Raw genomic sequence first — 18,811 nt, 5'->3', positions numbered from 1 at the left:
GACAGGATTCATTACAGCCTTCCCTGTTCAAGAAGGAGTGACCACTCTCAGAAGCCAAGCTCCAAAGTCTTTAAGAAAAGCCCAACCACTTTGAATAAGCAGAGATAAGTGAGCTGCCTAGAAGGGCTCAGATCAGCCACCCCGCCTAGAAAGGACACTTCACCTGTTAAGCTACAGACTATGTAGTTGCGCCACACTCCTCGTTTTGCTTGTTAGCTCTTCTGCCCCTGTAAGTGATCACAGTAAAGCGTACTGCTTCACCAAGTTGGACTTTGGTGCTGACTGCTGTCTGTCCCGGCCTCCCTAACTAGGCTGAGTAGAAGATATTCTAGTATCTAGAACCAGGAGCCCCTGCACTGGAATGGACTCAGCACAAACCAGGCAGACTGGCAAGACTTGTCTTCCAGGGACTTAGGGGTTAAACAGTTCCAGAAAGCAAGATCAAGGGGAGACCTGCAGCAGTTTAATATTAAAACAAAGGTGGTCACTCTCCAGCATCGACAGTAAACCACACTAAGCCTGAATAAAAGAGATTATAGATATTTAAGTGATTTTCAGCCAACTTTAAGGTCCAAAGATTATAAAGCAAAGATATTCCATGGGAAGGAATAAATTCAAAAATAAAAATAAGATATTTTAAAAACCTATTACTGCTAACGTTAAATCTTTTTGTCTGTTTGTTTGTTTGTTTGTTTGTTTTAGACAGGGTTTCTCTAACTCTGGCTGGCCTCAAAGTGACAGAAATCCACCTACCTCTGTGTCCCCAGTACTGGGATTAATAAAAAGTGCACCCCAACGCACATGATCTGGACCTTAATCTTATTTGCTCCTTTCTGCTCAGATTTGTAATAATATTTTTTCTACCACAACTCTACAATACAGCACATACCCCAACAGCCAGTATTGGAACACATTAACAGTAAATCTTACCCTACCTAAGTAGGATACTCTACAGACATAGTCATGTGATCAAGTCCAAAGTTGCTGTCCACCTGATGAAAGTCAAATATGGAGGAGTACACACACACCCTGCAGCGCACATCAAGAATCTTAAGTGGAGGGAAAGGAGGAGGGGAAGGAGAGGAAGAGCTGCTGAATGAAAAGCGATCATTTAATAGTTAAGTAGAAAGGTCCTCTTTAAAAATGCAACATGGAGGAGCTTTTATAGAGGGATTCTCAGCATGCAGTCATCACCCCAGCCTCTGGACCCTTTTCAAAAAGAAAAAGCTAGTTTCATGATACTGAAAGGTTGCTTTCCCATCTTCCTCTCACCAGAGACTACACGTGTAAGATCTGAACCTACTGAATGCAGCAGATTGAGAGGATCCAGGCATCTTTTGTTAAGGCAGGCATGTAAGAGACGGGCAAAAGCAAGCGTTCTGGTGTGTACTAATTTTCTGCTGTTTTATAAAGCACATTTTCCATGAAGAGAATTGTTTATGCTGTTAGGTAATGAGAAAAATATCTACAAATTCAAATTTAAAGTCATTTAAAATTAATTTCTGACAGGTTAAACATCAATAGATATAATCTGCATAAGCTAAACCTGAAGCTCAATAATTTTTAAAGGCATACGTAAATGAAACAAAATGCTTGACAATTGTTGTATTAGCCGCTATGGTGATATTCCTTTCCCCAAGGTTTTATTTCCAAATGATACTGTAAATTTAGTTTTTAAACTTAAATATCCACCACCACTCCTCCCCCAAATAAAGAAAACTCAAAAAGAGAGTGAGGGTTGTTTGGGTTTTGTTGCTGTTGTTTCGTTCCGTTAATGTGCATTGGTGTTTTGTCTGCATGTCTGTCTGTCTGTCTGTGTAAGGACGCCAGATCCCCTGGAACTGGAATTTCATTCTGTTGTGAGCTGCCATGTGGGTGCTGGGAATTGAACCCAGGTCCTCTGGAAGAACAGCCAGTGCTCCTAGCCACTGAGCCATCTCTTCTAGCCCCCAAATGAGGGTTCTTTTTAGGTTTATTACTTGTAAGTTTGAGTGTTGAGAGGGTGTGTCTGTGTGTGTGTGTGTATGCATATACATGTGTAGGTGCTGACAGAGACCAGGAGAGGGTTTGGATGCCCCGGAGCTGACCTTAGAGGTGGCTGTGAGCTGCCTGACCTCCAGACCCCACAGGAACAGTGTGTAGTCATAACTGCTCACAAGAATAATTATTTAACACCTGCCTTCAGCAGTTAAATGTGCACAAAGTTTAAAAACTGAACACTCAAATACTTTAAATTTACTGAAGTAATCATTTTGAAAATAAAGGTAGCAATAACAGAAGTTAAGTATGTTTCAATTAAAGGTACTTGTGAGTGTCACATTACCATTTCCCTGCCGACTCAAACCACATACACAGGACGAAGGACAATTTAACACGATCAATTAAACAATATCAAGCTGATTTTCACATTACTGTGTGGGCATAAAATCTGAAAGTTCTTTTTAGTCAAAACATCACTAGTTCTGGTGGGTTAGGACACTCTTGGACAGTTCCTCGAGCTAAGTTGCATTAGACTACAAAACGAGCACATTCAAAGGACGACGAGAAAGAGCACAGTACAGTAACACACACTTAAGAAAATGCTTTATTGTCAGGTATGGTGGTGTACACCATTAATCCCAGCACTCAGGAGTCAGAGGCAGGTGGGTCTTGAGTTTAAGACCAGCCTGGTCTACATAGCTAGTTCCGAGATAGATAGGGCTACACAGGGAAACAGGAGGGAAGAGGAGGAGGGGAGAGGAGGGAGTTAAGAGGGAGAAGGAAGAGAGCAGGAGTGAATAGAAAGGCAAGGCAGAACACACGACTTGTTCTCCCCAAAATAAGAATTTGCAAGTGACATTTCATCTCCCCAGGCATGCCGCTCACGGTTTGGGAACGTATTCCTTTGTAAGACTACAGTGTCACGAGAGCAGAACACTGCATCCGAGTGCACACACTCCCTGCTGTGCTGGGTACAGCACATCCCTTGTGCTGTGAATAAGAGCTCAGAAGGTTTCTACCAGGGCACAGCTATAGAACAGATATCTGTGAGTTTCTCAACACAAAACGTTTTCTCTTTGCTTTCTTAGTTTGGAAAACATTATAGAGTGATGCCTGTGAACCAGGGACACAATTTCACTAAGGGAAAACAGTGATTTGAAGGTAGAAAAAAAAAAATCTTGACAGTTCATACAGGACAATACAGCTGCCATGTACTGGCAGTGAAGAGCAGGCCCGCCTCACATCCTAGCTCAGCCTGGCTGTGCTCAGCCTATGCTTGCAGCAGGACTTGGGGGGGGGGGGGGGTGGAACTCTGTCTCATAGGGGTACTGATCACTGTAAATGACAGCCCAGTGTCTGCAACACAGAAATTATATTTAAGCAAACTCAAAGGCAAAAGACAGAGAGAACAGAAAATCTGGCTCATCCCCTAAGAGTGGACTGGCTCGCATTTCAATCTTACCTCCCTTTCTGGAGAAGAAACAGAAGCAGAGGTGATTGCAATTAGAGTGATTTTCATGGTGGCACGTGCAACTACTTTATTAATGCCATCTCCAGGCAGGTAGAAAGGCAACATGGTGCCAGAGAGAATAAGTTCTAATGACAAAATGTTCCACAGTCGCTGCAAACAGTTCTCACTCCTATTCCTTGGGAAACACTAGTTTTAATTACTACATCAACTTAATTATGAAACACAAAAGGATCTAGAAACCAAGAATTTAAAAACAGGCAACATCCACTTTCCTTCTAGCACTCATCAGCAGGCAAGCTATGATTTCTTCCCTCCCCAACTCACTGGTAAGGTTAGATGCCCAACCCAGAGGGCAGAACATGTGACCTTTAGCTGCTCACAGAGGGAAAGGGACCACCAGAGTCAGAGTGGCTTCTGGGAAAACCCTGCATCAACCTGAACAAAAGCAGCAAAGAGCCACAGAACCACCATCTTCACTTTAACTTACTAATTAAATTGCATTTACTTACTTTCCCATTAAAAAAAATTAGGGGTACTGTTATCAGACTCGAGACCGCAGATGTAACCTGGCATCTAGGCACCACAGGCTTTTGCTTCTGACCCCCAGTGGCCTTGGCTGGCCCACTGAAGCAGCTGCATTTGCAGGCTCAAGATGTCAAGATATCTTGCATTTGCAGGCTCAAGATGTTGACATCAAAGGGAAGGGCTGCAGGACCAGGGTCTTCCAATGCAAGGTTGAGTACAAAGGCCCAGCTCCTGCTGCCAGGCTTAGATAAGCTGCTATAGAATACAGGCCTAGGCTTTAAGGGAACGGGGATGGGCAGGATGACTGAGAAGGACAGAAAATGTGCATGTATGGAGTCAGCGGGGAGAACCTGCAAATAACCCAGGGGCCTCTGGATGAGGTGAGGATGAAAGCAGAGGCACACGGGCAGTATTCCAAACTGAACAGGGTCAGCTCCTTCCACCAGCAAGGACACATTTTCTTACGTCATTTGATAGGGACGAGCATGAGCAAACACCATCACTGACTGGGGTGTGAGGCCAGCCTTCAAATGGAGGCATTAGATTTCAAAGACAACAGACAAAGCCATACAGCCTGTAAAACCACTGACTAAAAGGCTCAGAACATCAGTAATTTGGTCTGTCTACAGACAGTACGTTCACCGCAAATGCTAAGCTATAATCTTATTACTTCTGGTGATTTCTGGTCCCTGTGAAAGGAATAGGCAGCTTCTCCCTGGCTGGAGGTAGTGCAAGAGGGTAGGATCAGCGATTCTCAACCTGTGGGTAGTGGCCCCTATGGGATGGGAGGTGTCAAATATCAGATATCCTGCATATCAGGTATTTACAATACAATTCATAACAGTAGCAGAATTACAGTTATCACACAGCAACGAAATAATTTTATGGTTGGGGGTCACCACAACATGAGGAACTGTATAGAGGGTCATAGCATGTGGAAAGTTGAAAACAAACTATTCTAGATGATAGTGACGATGCATCTGGCTTATGAGACAGAGGGAAGAGTAAGTGTTTTGAGGTCAGAGGTCTGCTGTCATATGGTAGGAACAGCTCTGATCTTGTGGGACCCGATGTCTATGTGTTGAGCTAACTCAAGAATCCGGTCTGTTGGATTGAGAGTGGGTGTCACATACAGGAGACGGGGGAGGCTTCCTGGAGAAGTGGTATCCTACGCTGAGAGCTTAGGTAGGCTGGACAGTAGCAGAAACGGGGAAGACAGTGTTTCAGGCACAGGCTGAAGGCATAACTAACAGAGACACCAGGAAGTAGGAGTTCAGGCTGACTCAAAATAGAATGGGAGCAACTGTAAAGAGTGAGAAAGACTCAGGCCAGGCATGGTTGTGTATACCATAAACCCCAACAGCTGGGAGGCATGGGCAAGGAGATCTCTGTGAGTTCAAGGCCAGCATGGTCTAGAGTTCCAGGAAAGCCACCAAGGTTACATAGTAAGACCTTGCAGGGTGGGAGGGAAGGAAACAAGGAGGGAGGGAGGAAGACTCCCTTCCCTCGCCAACATCCCCCCAATCCTGCCCTGCCAACCCAGGCAGAAAAGCCAAGGCCCTTGACAGAGATGAGCCAGTGTGCACATTCTCCTAGATAACAAACTGAGGTCAAGACAGGAAAGGCGGGTGGGCACCAGATGGGTAAAGAACAAAGACTGGAGCTCATCCAGGGTACAGACCTTCAGTGGATGCATGCCTCCGGCCTTCAAGAGGCGTGGGCAATGGAGAATTGGACAGACTGACAGAGGGGTGAAGCTGTCTCAGGACTGAGCAAGACAAGCTACTGAGCACTCTGTGAAACCCAACTCAGAGGGCTCTGGCTTCTACTCCCTAGAGAGACAGTGGCTGGAGCTGCAGCAGCAGGCAGACAAGACACGGTTTTCTAGCTAAGTCAGTAGGGCACTGCTGTGTGCCACAACTAGACTTGGTAAAGCCTTCAAATGTATCTGAAAGCAATCATCACTGAGGTCTCATGAAGATGCTAACATTATGGGCTTGATACTGTTTTCACTTTTAGTTTAGCCTGGCCCAAAGTTTTGGTTTTAATGAGGAATCAAAACATTGGTTCAAACACTTGGGAAGGGGGCACTATACTGTAAATTACAACAAAAATAATTTAGGCTGAACACTAGGAAGAAAGGGAAGGGTGGCTATCACAATATGCAATCACTTATTCTATAAACATTTACTGTGAAACTATATGTCACGCATCAATGGCAACTGCTCACACACCTCATGCTAACCACATGTCTACTGTAGTCAAGACATGCTGAGGGACTGATGCATACCAAGTAGACTTAAGGTTTTCCTATGACCCACCTTCTTAAAATAGAGGTCACATAACTAGAATCATGAAAAAAACTGGTAACAGTAAAAGGTTTCTGAATGTACAGTGACCAAAAAATAATTCCATATAAAATGTGTAATGAACTCAAGGTGTTTCTGCCTGAGCCCCTGCCCAAGACTCTTCACAACACTGCACTGCCCACGCCAGCATGCCTTACAATCCCAGTAAATGCCGACTGAAACACCTTAGCACTGTCAGACGCAGTACTACTGTACACCAGACTGCATTTCTGCTGTACAGACTTCTGCCCTTAGAGAAACATAATAGTTTACTTATGAAAAACAAAGACATTTAATATATTCCTACTGACATTCCTCTGCATGTAAGGACCAAACTAGTGTATTTTGATATTATATGGTTTAAGTATATTCAATTTTAAAAACTGCTACTGGAGCTGCAAACTTAAATCCCATTAAAAATAAAACAAAACCAACCAAACGGAACACAGTCGCTGAATGAATTTTAGCTTGGGATTAGGACAGATTTCCAAAGTGGTCCTAAATTAACTTCTGCCATTTTGTACCACATATTTATGCAAAGCAGAATCCTCAGTACTGATGATTACATAATCAAATCAATCAACTCTGAAAAAAAAAAAAAAAAAACCCTGAAGCTGCTTACAGCTGGGGCTGCTACAGCTCTTCAGGGTTTCTGAGTGTGACTCATACTTCCTGGAGGTACCCAGTTTCACTCACATACAACTAAGGGCTAGCATGCTGCTCTACGCAGTAGGTGCTCCACACAGTAGGCCCTCCACATAGTAGGAGCTCCACACAGTCTCAGCTCTTAAGATTCATCTCAAAAGCCGCCCACCTCCTATGTCTAACTCTCCAGGCCACAAATCAGTCTACTTCTCTAAAACCCCACAGAAACTGTATGTGGGGGCTCTCTCCTACAAATCCCAGGCCAGCCTGGGCTACAGAGAGACCCAATTTCAAAAACAGTGAGAGCCAAGGAATAGTTCCATGTGTAAAGTGACAACTTGAGACCAAGCCCTAAAACGCTCCCCGTGCCCCTTTCTCAACTAATATAAAATAATAATAATAATGATAATAAATTCATTTTTAAAATAAAATAGCCTGAGACCCTGCTCTAGCACCTAGTAACCCTTTGTCTAACTAGGATTAATGCAGCCCTCAGCCCTCAGCCCTCAGCCCTCAGCCCTCAGCCCTCAGCCCTCAGCCCTCATTGGAGAAGTCTCTTTTTGTAAAGAGTAGAGGTTAAACAAAGTCCCACAACTGAGAGAGTAAATGACTGTACCCTGCTTGGCCCTAAACAGGACATCTAAATCACCCTGCCTTGTAAAAGGTGTTTTGTTTTGGTTTGGCATTTTTTTTTTTAATGTAATAAGGCCATTGTGCTCATGAACTCTACAAGAGCAAGCCAGTCATCGTTCCAGCACGAGTAGAGGGAGAGCCTGAGGCCCATCCCCTAGCTACTGCAGCTGATGGAACATCAGCTTTCAGAGACTGGCCCCCGGCAAGGTACCATCTGGTGGACGGCCCTACATCCATGTGCATCCTGTGGACACCGAGTGGACGCAGGACTGGAGGGTGCTCTGGGAGATGATCAAAACATACAGTATACATAAATGAAAAGTTCAAAGAAGAAAAATACAATTAAAATACCAATGTCCACAATGTCCTCTGTACTCTCCCAAAATAACACATCAAACAGAGACATAAAGAGGCTGAGAGAAAGTTTCTTGTATTGGTCTATTTGAACTTCTATGCAAACTCCAAAGTATAAGATTATTTCTAAATTCTCCCCAGTCCCTAAAGTCTATGGATTGATAAGACTTATCTGCTTCTACCAAAGCTACCGTCTAACTGAAGCTGTCACCACGCCTCCACTGTCCTTACACAGCCCCTCTCAAACAGAGCTGCTCTGCCTTCAAGACTTGCACCGTTATTCACTGCTCAAAACCAGAAAAATGTTCAGACTACTTAGAAAGCCCTAGGGCTCACACTGCTGGCTTCCTCCCTCACAGGTTTCCAGATTCTCATTCCTCACATACCTCCCTATTTCCAACAACATGACCATTTCTTCTTTCTCCCAGACTGCTTCCTGCTTCCTCCTGGCTTTCCAATGTGATGAAAGCATCCATGACTGTCCCCTGGCACTCTACATGATCCTACCACAGGGTTCACCACTAAGTTAATGTGTTCACTCTGTCATTGTCCTCCATGAGAATCTGACTGGCCTATAAGTCACTCTATAAACTAGGCTGGCCTTCAATTTAATAAGATCCACTTTCCTCTGCCTCCCAGTGCTGGGATCGGAATGAGCACCACCAACACCCAGCTAGGACCCATGTTCCTCAGATGGTAGCATCATGTTCTACAGTGAGTGAGTATGCATAATTGATGAATCAGGTAGCCTTGTGGCTACTATCCAGCTCTGCCCATCCTTACCTTGGGCATGGTGCACATCAAAATAAGGTACCAAAGGGTGGCAAGTCGATATTATTTTAATAATGGACACCTTCAGTACTTACACAACAGCTTGACTTTTTTATTATTATTATTATTATTATTATTATTATTATTATTTCTTTGGGAATAGTGCCATTAGACTGTTCTATCACAGGCACATTCAACCTTGAAGCTTACAATGTGATATGCAAATAAACAACACCTTTAAAATAGCACTCATCACCCCTGGTGGGTGGGATGAATGTCTAGCATATGGTCTAAGCTGCTGACACTCTACTCGCTTGGCCTGGAGACGTGGCCCTGTTCCCTGACAGGGTGGGCTCCTCATCTGTGAGGTATCACATAGCTCAGGGTTTTCAGAGGTCCCATCAGCTTCCCACGGCCATGTGTGGAGTAAAGCACACATCTGAAGGAAGGACACTTTGGAGATGCTTGTGCATCTATTTGCCAGATACCTACACTACAGCCGGAAAGCACAGAAACAGAGAAAAGTCTCCCCAGACAGATGCTGAGAAACTGTGAGATGAAAAATACTGGTCACTCTCATTTTTGTAAGAGAAAACTGAGTCACACAGAGGTTAACATGCTGGGCCAAACAGTCAAGGAGTCAGAACACCCAATTCAGCCAGAAGAGTCAGGAGAAGGTGAGGTTTGCCTTGGTTTTTCAGTTACCATTCTGCTTAGCTTTTTAAATAGTGGGAATAGATACAAATATAAACGAGGAAGCTATCCAAACAAAACATGACAGAGAGACGGGAGTAAGTGAACACAGGGGGAAAACACAAGTCTTAAGCGTCCAGACGATGACGAGCCTGAGGAGACCTTTTACGCTAGACCATAATGATCCTAACGACATGCCAGAAAGCCACTTTGGCAACAGACCACAAGGGAGACAGAAGAGAGGCAGAATGAAGCTGCAGTCACTAACTAAATGTGCTGAGAACATCCGAGCAGCGGACAGGGACATGACAGGCCTGAGTGGACCATACCTGGTGACTGACGGAGTAGACAGAGTGACAGTGGCTGAGGTGAGAGCTGCTTCTGGCTTAATAATGGCTTACGCAAACTAGTATAGACTAATGCTCCCTACCACGCAGCAGAATAGCAGAATTCTTGGTGACAGACCACACAGACTTAGATACAGGACATTAGCATCCCGGAGCTCAGAGGAGGTGGACTAGAAACACACAGCCGAGAGGAGCAATTGGTGAGTGGATCGCTCTGCAATCCCACCAGCAGATCAGCCGTGAGCTATGACAGTGTCTGCAAATGGTTACCTCTATCTTAGAGTCCAGAGTCCCGTTTCTCAAAACCATGAGAAGTTCAACTTCTGTTCTACAGCTCAATGCAAAGCCAGTGCCTGGGCTGGGGTGCAGTGGTACCTCTGTACCTGCAGAGTTACACGATGAGTCCCAGGCCAGCCTGGGCTATGTAGGAGACTCTGTGTCAAAAACGACAACACCCAAAAGAACAACAACAACAAAAAAAAAACCAAACACAGCAGCAGCTACCTTACATGGGAGTGTAGCTCAGTGGCAGAGTGCTTACATACATGACTTCGGTCCTGGGTTCAATTCCTAGTACCACCAAAATGGCAGGGAGGGAGGAAGGCAGAGAAGAAGGGCTGGATGGCTTCAGTGTTCTCTAGTCACAGCCAGCCTCCTGTGAGGTCACCAAGCCCATTCCAAACTCTACTACTTGTCTAGAAAATGAAGCCACTGCAGTATTCATAGCCTGTCTAAGGACATGGAGCTCCTGACAGATCTTAAGAGTCTTATTTAACTTAGAGGCTGGGCTCAGGAGCTCCTGACAGATCTTAAGAGTCTTATTTAACTTAGAGGCTGGGCTCAGGAGCTCCTGACAGATCTTAGGAAAAGGGGACAACATTTGAAATGTAAATAAATAAAATAATTTTTGAAAATGTCTCAGTGGAGACGCTCCCACCCATTGACAGCAACTACCTTCTTGTGTGAAGTGCACTTGTACAGAAGACAACAGCCAAGACCTTCAACTGACATCAAGACAACTCCAGTTGCCCCTTTCTGACAGCTGCCTTAGAGGCCAGGCTCAGATGGACTGGGCTGTACCTCAGTCCTGTTGTAAACAGCTAACCCAACAGGCTGCAACTGCAAATGACTGGGAGATGAATATTCACTGCTTTTAAGCAGAATTTTCTTCTTTGGGTAGCTACTTAAAATTCCTATCTGATTGCAGTCTCATGGCTGATGTGATCACTTGAATATTCAAAATAAATTCTAATGTTCTCCAAGCTAATTTGTACAAAGAGTACAAAGGCTGTATTACAGTCCAAGTTAAAATTAAAAGGGAGGAGAAGCAGAAGAGTTATACAATCCCTCAACAGAAAATGACTTAAAAGGTTTCCATTTGAGGCTGTGAAACCCAAGGCATGTAATATGAAAACACATTTCTTTGTTAAAATTCGACTAAACATCTCTATCTTATAACTATTACCAGTGTGTGTAGGTGACTGCAGTACACTCAGAACTGAAACGTGCAGGGTATTTTTCAAAGCCTGTTGCAATGTTGTATTTTTTTTTAAAAAGCAAACATAACAGTATTCACATATTCATCTCTTCTACAGATTGTGGCCCAAGGTCACGATGGTTTTATTATCAGATTCCTTGCTAATATATAAGCTATCATATGACTTGTGATTTTATTTTAGGAACAAAGGTGTTTTCAAGTCATCTCAGTCCTGTCAGACAAACCTATGCTCATCTAGAAAGAAGATTCAGTGCTGAGAAGCTGGAGGGGTCCCAAGAGAACAGAAGGGGCAGAAGGTGCCTCCGGCTGAACCACCAGCCCAGCACAGCAGCTCTCAACAGTGCAGGCAGCAGAATGACCCAGTGTTCTCAAAATGCTACTTGACTTGTCCACTCTCAGGGCACGGAGAGCACACTCCCTAGGGAACCTGGGTGCCTTTCCTACCCAGTGAGGCATCCACGTCTCAGACCTCACACCTTTGTAAAGGAAACCTAACGGGGCCAAGTCCATATCAGGACAGTAACTCTGGACTTCCTAGGCTAGACAGGAGGATACAAGGATTTTCAACACAGGCTTCTTAGACCAGCAGAGTCCTGTGTCTGCACTCTTTTCTTTTCTCCCTCAGTACTGACAAAAGAATCAGGGCCTTGGGCAACCTTGAGCAAGAGCTCTGCCACTGAGACACTACACCAGCGTCACACTGATTGCCCAAACAGACGAGCCTCATGTTCAGACTATCTAAAACGGGAGTGAGGTGAGAAGCGAAAAGTCCCCCTCTTACCAACTTTGTCTGACCACAAGGGTTATTATTCCCTGTCCACTTCTTCTAAAGCTCTGCTTAGTTACTGTCAACAAGACCTTTATGTTGTTACCAGTGGGATGGGCAAGGACTCCACTTGCCTCCTCTGCCTTCTGAAGCAGGGTTGTCCATGCAGGTGACTGGGCCTTAGGGCTTAGAGCACTGCAAAAGCCCAGGAGACTCTGCAGCACTTGCCCTGGCTCTACATGGAACTTTGAACACTGAGGTAACATTCCTAAACCCTATTTCTCTTCTGTAAAACTCAGACTCTTACCTTGCAAGGTCCAGTAAGCTAGCTGAAAATGAATTAGTTTATGCTGAACACTTAACAAAAGTGGCTCAGGGTAAAAACAAAACAAAACAAAACAAAACAAAAAACAGCTCCATTTAGCACACACCAATGGGTGTATGCCCTTGCCAAGCTATGGCACAATTTATTCTGCAGTAGGACATCTTCTACTCTGTTGCTGTGACATCCTGTACAGAAGGAATTCTTTCCTGCAATAACCAGTCAATACCCCACTTAACGTTCACACATACTACTGATGGATCCAGTGCCATTCAAAGTGGGTGCAGTTAGTATCTGAACTCTCTACACAAGCTGGGATCTTGGGGAGGTGGTGTAACTTACCTATGACAGCCCATACGTTAGTAAGTGCAGAAGCCTACATGGGCGTGTGGCTGATAACTCGGCAGGCACAGACTTTAATATGCGCCCTACAGCCTTCCTTACTGAGATGCACACAAGACGTTCTTTTAAAAGTATCTCAGATCCTAAAGTGCATTTAAATTCTCAAGACATTCCCAAGTTCTGTCAGAAGCGAATGCTAATTTTCAATTGTGCAAATCAGCTAACAAAACAGCTGACTGGGGTTCTGTAACCTCTGTAAATATTAATTTGTTTCTTCTCCAAAGAAGCAGGTGTGCCCTGAACAGCAGCCCTGGGGACTCACCATACTGCTGAAACCCCAGAGAAACAAAGGGGTAATTACTGAATTTGGTATCCTGAGAATATTCTTTAAGGAAGGAGAATTCATAACAATCACTTTGTCACAGCATTTACTGTGCCAAGACAAAGGGGGAACAGTACTACTGGCTTCGGAAACTCAAAACACATCCCTGAGAGGCCAATTCTCCAGCCTGGTTCCAATGAAGCCTGTTTAAGATGGCTTCCTAGAAGTTAGTAACAAGAAATAACTATTAACCAGGAGGAAAGGAAACGGCAACAGTGGAAATCAATCAGTAGAAACCATCACTAGCATGAGGAGGGACTTCTAGACTCATACAGTAACTAAGAACACACTTAAAAGTCACAAGTGTTTTTTTAAGAAAATGGTTATTCTAGTTAGAAAAAGCAAGGCAGACTCAACACTGAAAATCTTACAACAAAAATAACAACAACATGCTATGCCCTAGACCTCAAACAATGTAAGGTGTTCAGGCAAAAGCACTAAAGTCTATCTGGCAATTAGGAGTACTAGGGTGTCCCTTACTACCTGAATACAATTGCAACTGAATTTCATACACAACAGGTGGGGAAGGAAGGGATAGGAAAGGTAGGAATTTGGTCTCTGCGTAGTTGTGCACCTGTAGGCTTGTGGAAGCCAGGGCATTGCTATACCATTATCCCTCAGGTGCTGTCCTTTGGGGTTGGGAGACAACAGGGTATCTCATTGGCCTGTAACTTTCTGTGGTGTCAAGTCTGGATAGTTAGGGACCTCCAGGGATCTGTTTACTAATGTCTCCTAGTGCTGTGAATACAAATGGATGCCTTGCCCCCAGCCCCCACCCTCATCCTGAGCCCCAGCCATGGGTTCTGAGAATATATCATGTCCTGGGCTTCCCAAGCAAAGTCTCTCTAGGCTGGAATTTAAACTTCTAAAAACTCACCAAGGAGGACTGTTTTAAACCCAGGATCACACGATGCTTAAAGTAGATGACCTCAAGTCAACTAAAAATGTCCCCATGGGGAAAATAAATACCAATGGGAACCAAAAAGTTTGGTGACAGTAATGTTTATGGGTTGAAATCAGGGCATGGGAGGGAGGGCCTACTACAGAAACTCACATTTGGCCAGACGTGTGTCTTTAACAAGTTTCTTCACTAGGCTGAAACATTTCCTAGAGTCAAGTTCCAAGATCCAAGCTCCAGAAGTCAAAAAAAGGAGCAGTTTGCTTCCACTGCTGCAATCCCTCCACCAGTTGCCCTGCCGTTCCAAGACCTAAGAAATCTCAATTTTCATTCTCTATCCACTGCCAACCAGAAACAAAGGGTTTATTCTTGGCAAAACTGAAACTAAGAAATGTTAACCTTTCACTTTTAAAGTGAGAGAAAGTGAGAGAGACAGACAGAAGACACACCAGGGCTCAAAGCTAATTTCTCATGTTGGTGGCATGTGAAGATAAGGAACAATGCAGCCAGTTCTACCCACCAAAGCTTAAATGCCCATGCCTTTTCAAAGGCTAACACTAACTAGCACACGTGTGCTTTACTCGAACCATGCTCCAGCCTGGGCTTTTTCAGTATGGCACATGCACTACTGTGTGAGGTAAGCCAGCCTGTTACCCTTCCATATTCTCAGGCTCTCTCCACATTCCAAGCCTCTATCCTAGCCAACCCATCCTATACATGCCGACAAGACTCCTTATTTCCTGAGAACATCACTCAATGTACTCCTTTTAGGGGGGAAAAAAATCCTCAACTTGTAGTATTCTGTTACAGGACATCTCCGGAAAGAAAACAGGATCTGGCACCAGAAACGTCTAGGCTTCATTTGTTGTGACCTTGGGCAAGTATCTGAACTGAACATCTTATTTTAAAGTGAGAGTGCTCTGGTATCAATTAGTAGGGTCTGAGGTCTGTTCTCAGGAAGTGATCTAGCAGTCCAACACCACAACCTTAATAAGTTATTCGTCATTACATCAAGGCCAGACTAAAGTCGTACTTCTGCTGCCTCTATCAGCTTCAGTCACCTGCACTTCCTTCTTGCTCAATGATTCCACACTTGTTCACTCTCCAAACTTCCTCTTATTTTCAACAAGCTGGTGTTAAGGGAGCCCTCCCTAACAGCTGGTACAGCAGCCCGTTAGGTGAGGTTAAGAGTCAACCCACCGGTGGGATGAATACCAGGTTAGGATCCTTCTTCCTGTTACTGCTTAAAGGGGTTTAAAGTAAAGGACCTCAAGGGGGTAATCCACAGTTGCTAAGCGTCATCTTGCAAATTGAGCCTAAGGATCTACAACAGGTACGGTCAGAGGACTGCAGTGAACTGGAGCAAAGGTCTTGCTTCCAAGGCCATTACGAAAGGTGTGAAGGTAATCCTATTTGAACTGGGTTTTGCTTCATGAATCAAAAGCATCCTGATCAATTAAGCAGTATTAGGCACTGCACGATCTGACAGACGCCTGCCACGTGTCCCAGAAACCTACCACTGACTCTCTTTTGGCGTAGCATAAAATAAGTACACCCAAAAGGGCTCCAAATGTAAGCCAAATCAAGAAGCTCTTTGGAATCGGAAATTGCTTCACTCATCTTTGGATCCAGACAGCCCATCCATGCACATGTTTAACACACACCAGCTAACGAAAGTCAGTAAGTTAATAACAATGAATCACGGATTGGGGACATGCCTCAATTGGCAGACCGCTTGCCTAACATACTAAAGCCCTGGGTTCTATGCCCAGCACAGCCAGACCAGGTCCTATACCTATTATCCCGGTGCTCAAGAGATAGAGGTAGGAAGATCGGAAGTTGAGGGCTGACCTCAGAAACCCTTAAGATGAGGTCAGCCTAGACTACATGAGAGCCTGTCTTAAAACAAGTAAATCAAGTATAGGATAAATAAAGGAACATATATCTCAGGCAGACTTGAGAAATGGCAAATTGCTACTCCTAGATGGTTTAAGATGGTTAAGCACAAGGTTATAGTATTTTAAGTTACCAAATAGCACAATTACATAAATGGCATATAGCTGATTAGACAATCCAACAACAGACAGATGTAGTGAGAGGCTGGAATGCTGGAGACAGAGTTGTATATCTGTAGAAAGTCAGCATCTCTGCGCCTTAGCTCTGGGTCTCTGTTTTGGTTTGGCTTGGTGTTTTAAGACAGAGTTTCTCTGTGTAGCTCCGGCTGTCCTGGAATTAGCTCTGTAGACCATGCTGGCCTTGAAATCTGCCTGCCTCTGCCTCCTGAGTGCTGAAATTAAAGGCAGGTGCTACCATCCAGCTGCTAGTTCCAGGTTTTTTAACAAAAAGGTGGGTAATAGGACTCCCTAGAGGACCCTGGTGTGTGGAAAGAAACACTTAGCAAATCTGTTCTTATCATTCATTCATGAAACAGGGTTGAAGGAGCTCAGTGGCAGTGTTTGCTAAGAGTGTGTAAACCTATGGGTTCAACTCCCTGCAGCAGGAAAAACAGAAAAGAGGCATGGGGGGAGGCAGACATGTGAATGGTATCTGAATGGGAACGAATGCAGGAAAAGACAGGAAACTAAGGGAAAGTGGTCTATGGTACTGTGAGTTGGCAGGCAAAAGTAGAATGAATGTATATATTATATATATTACATATATATGTTATTTTCAAACACACACACGCACACACACACACACCCCAGGAAGGTTAGTGTGTGTCAGAGAAAAAGGCAACACATATGCTCTACTCTGCCACAGTTCCTGAAAGACAAGACAAGCAATTTTGCCTTGATTTGTATGTATATTTCAAGTTGGAAATATAGCACAAAGGTGAGTACTTCACCTCTAACAGCAGCACAAGCAGTAATTATGGCTAAGGCAGAGCAGAATTGCTAGGGGAAAGAATTTTGCAAACTATAGGCATCCAAAGGCTAAGGTTCTGGCCAAGAGAAACACTGTTAATCCCAGGAAAGGAAAAGGAAACACTTATCAAACCACTATTTAGCAGACCTCCTGTTGGGTTCTTTCATTTATAGTCTCTTGAAACCATCTAATAAGTCAGTAACATGGAACCCGGTTGGTTGACAACGAAACTGAGTCAAGTAAGAACAGTGTTTGGCCTTACTAGTTACCTATTTTGAAAAATCCAACAACGATGCTTCCCATTCGTGTTTAAGTGTACCCTACACTCTATGAAAGTACATAACATTCCTCCTTTCTGCCTTCAGTTCGCAACTGAAAAGACAAAAAGAAAATAGAAAAGGAGATGGCCTACGGTAGAAGTTCCTGGCACTGACGTTATCATCAGGAGAAAATCTCAAAGGAAAGTAGCATTTCTTTCAAGGTCAGAGCTTTCAGCAGAGAAACCAGGCAGTACCGGGACTGACTAGATAAACGACTCACTTGTACTCAACCACAGATGGAAATCTAAGGTGTGCATTCGCATTCACCTAACGCAAAGCTAGCTGTATCTGTAGATTCTGACCCAAATGCTGTGGCCTGAGACTTGCAAGCAACGTTAAGTACAAACCAACAGGTTATAACTGCCAAGTGGTTAGAGGAACAAATTACAAAACCCTCCCGTACAACTAGCACAAAACACTTCCTGCCACCAGAACTGACATAAAAAAACAGAAAGACAGTCGAGGCTGGGGGAAGGGCTGCTCGCTCCCCACAATTTCTTATCAGACTTCTCTCGGGTATCCTTCAGCTAATGAGTCATGGGTTGCATTCTTTCAATCGCCCCCTCCCCTTATGAAAATTCATCCAATGCATCCTTCAAATTTGCAATCAAGGCGCCTGGAGATGAGCATAACTCGTAATCTTGAGCGGGAACGCTAAGTTCAAAGGTACCGAAGGGCTTCAAGATCATCTAAAAAGAATCCCCCCCCCCCTTTGGGCGTTACTACCTCCACCCCAAGGATAGGGGAAGAGGAAGGCTTGCTGGCAAGGAAACAATAAAGGGCACTTTCCTAAAACTCCGAGCAGCGCACTTTATGGATTCACAGACTCCAGGCCGTTACCCGTAGGTCTGCGCCCGAGTCTCCACCCTCCCTGGAGAGACAGGGCTGCAGACACCCGCCGGAGTGGTCGCGGGCTAGCGGGCGTCCCTGGCAGCAGCAAAGGAAAGGGAAGGCAGGGAAAAGCTGACACGAGGCCCCAAAGCCCGATACCGCACGGACTCGCGCGGGCTCCTCCTCGGCAGCTCTTACGGTCGCTCAGAGAAAGCTTGGAGGAAGATCCAAGCACGCCGCCATCCCTCCCTGCGATCTCCATGCCTGTCAGCGCGCCAAAGTGGCTGCCACCCACGAACAGGTGCGACAGCATCCATCCCGGCGGAGCTCCGCTCGGCCCGCGCTCACCCGACCACAGTGCCTGCCGCCCCCCGCCCAATCCGGACCTCCCGGCGCCAGCAGACCGGCCGCACCCCGGTGCCGCGGCATCCGCCAAGTTCCTAGAGCACGCGACTCACCTCTCGGCCTGAGCGGCGACGGGGAGCACCGGACGGCAGCAGGACCGCGCGAGCAGGAAGATGTGCAAGCGGGCGCGGGAACAGGAGCAAGCAGCAGCCGCGTAGCAAGAGGAAGGCGCCCGGCAGCTTCAACCCAGGCGTGGGCTGACCGTGACGTCACAATGGCGCGGCCAGCCAATCCGAGCCCGGAGGCAGGATCAAGCGCTATGATGTCATGCGGCCTTAGAGCCAATCCTGGGGCGATAGAACTTTCGTGAGTGTAAATTCCAGAATCCGATGCGGTGTGCAGCCGAGGCCAGGGTTGGTCCCCCGTGGTTCACGTGTCTCGGGGCAGTTTTCTCGCATCTTCCTAATAAGCCTGC

At 45.2% G+C, this 18,811-nt stretch overlaps 1 protein-coding gene across 1 annotated transcript in view; it reads right to left on the bottom strand.

The window, feature by feature from the left end:
- Elovl5 (ELOVL fatty acid elongase 5) overlaps positions 1-18,605 on the bottom strand; it is a 63,381-nt gene extending 44,776 nt beyond the window's left edge. The window contains exon 1 of the mRNA XM_028773581.1: positions 18,450-18,605. The gene's annotated coding sequence lies outside the window, so the exon portion shown is untranslated. The remainder of the gene's footprint in view (positions 1-18,449) is intronic.
- Between the last annotated feature and the right edge of the window lie 206 nt (positions 18,606-18,811).

Source organism: Grammomys surdaster, unplaced genomic scaffold (assembly GCF_004785775.1).
Source record: "Grammomys surdaster isolate TR1022 unplaced genomic scaffold, NIH_TR_1.0 231, whole genome shotgun sequence".
In the NCBI taxonomy this organism is placed as follows: domain Eukaryota; kingdom Metazoa; phylum Chordata; class Mammalia; order Rodentia; family Muridae; genus Grammomys; species Grammomys surdaster.
This window is presented reverse-complemented; position numbering and strand designations above follow the sequence as displayed.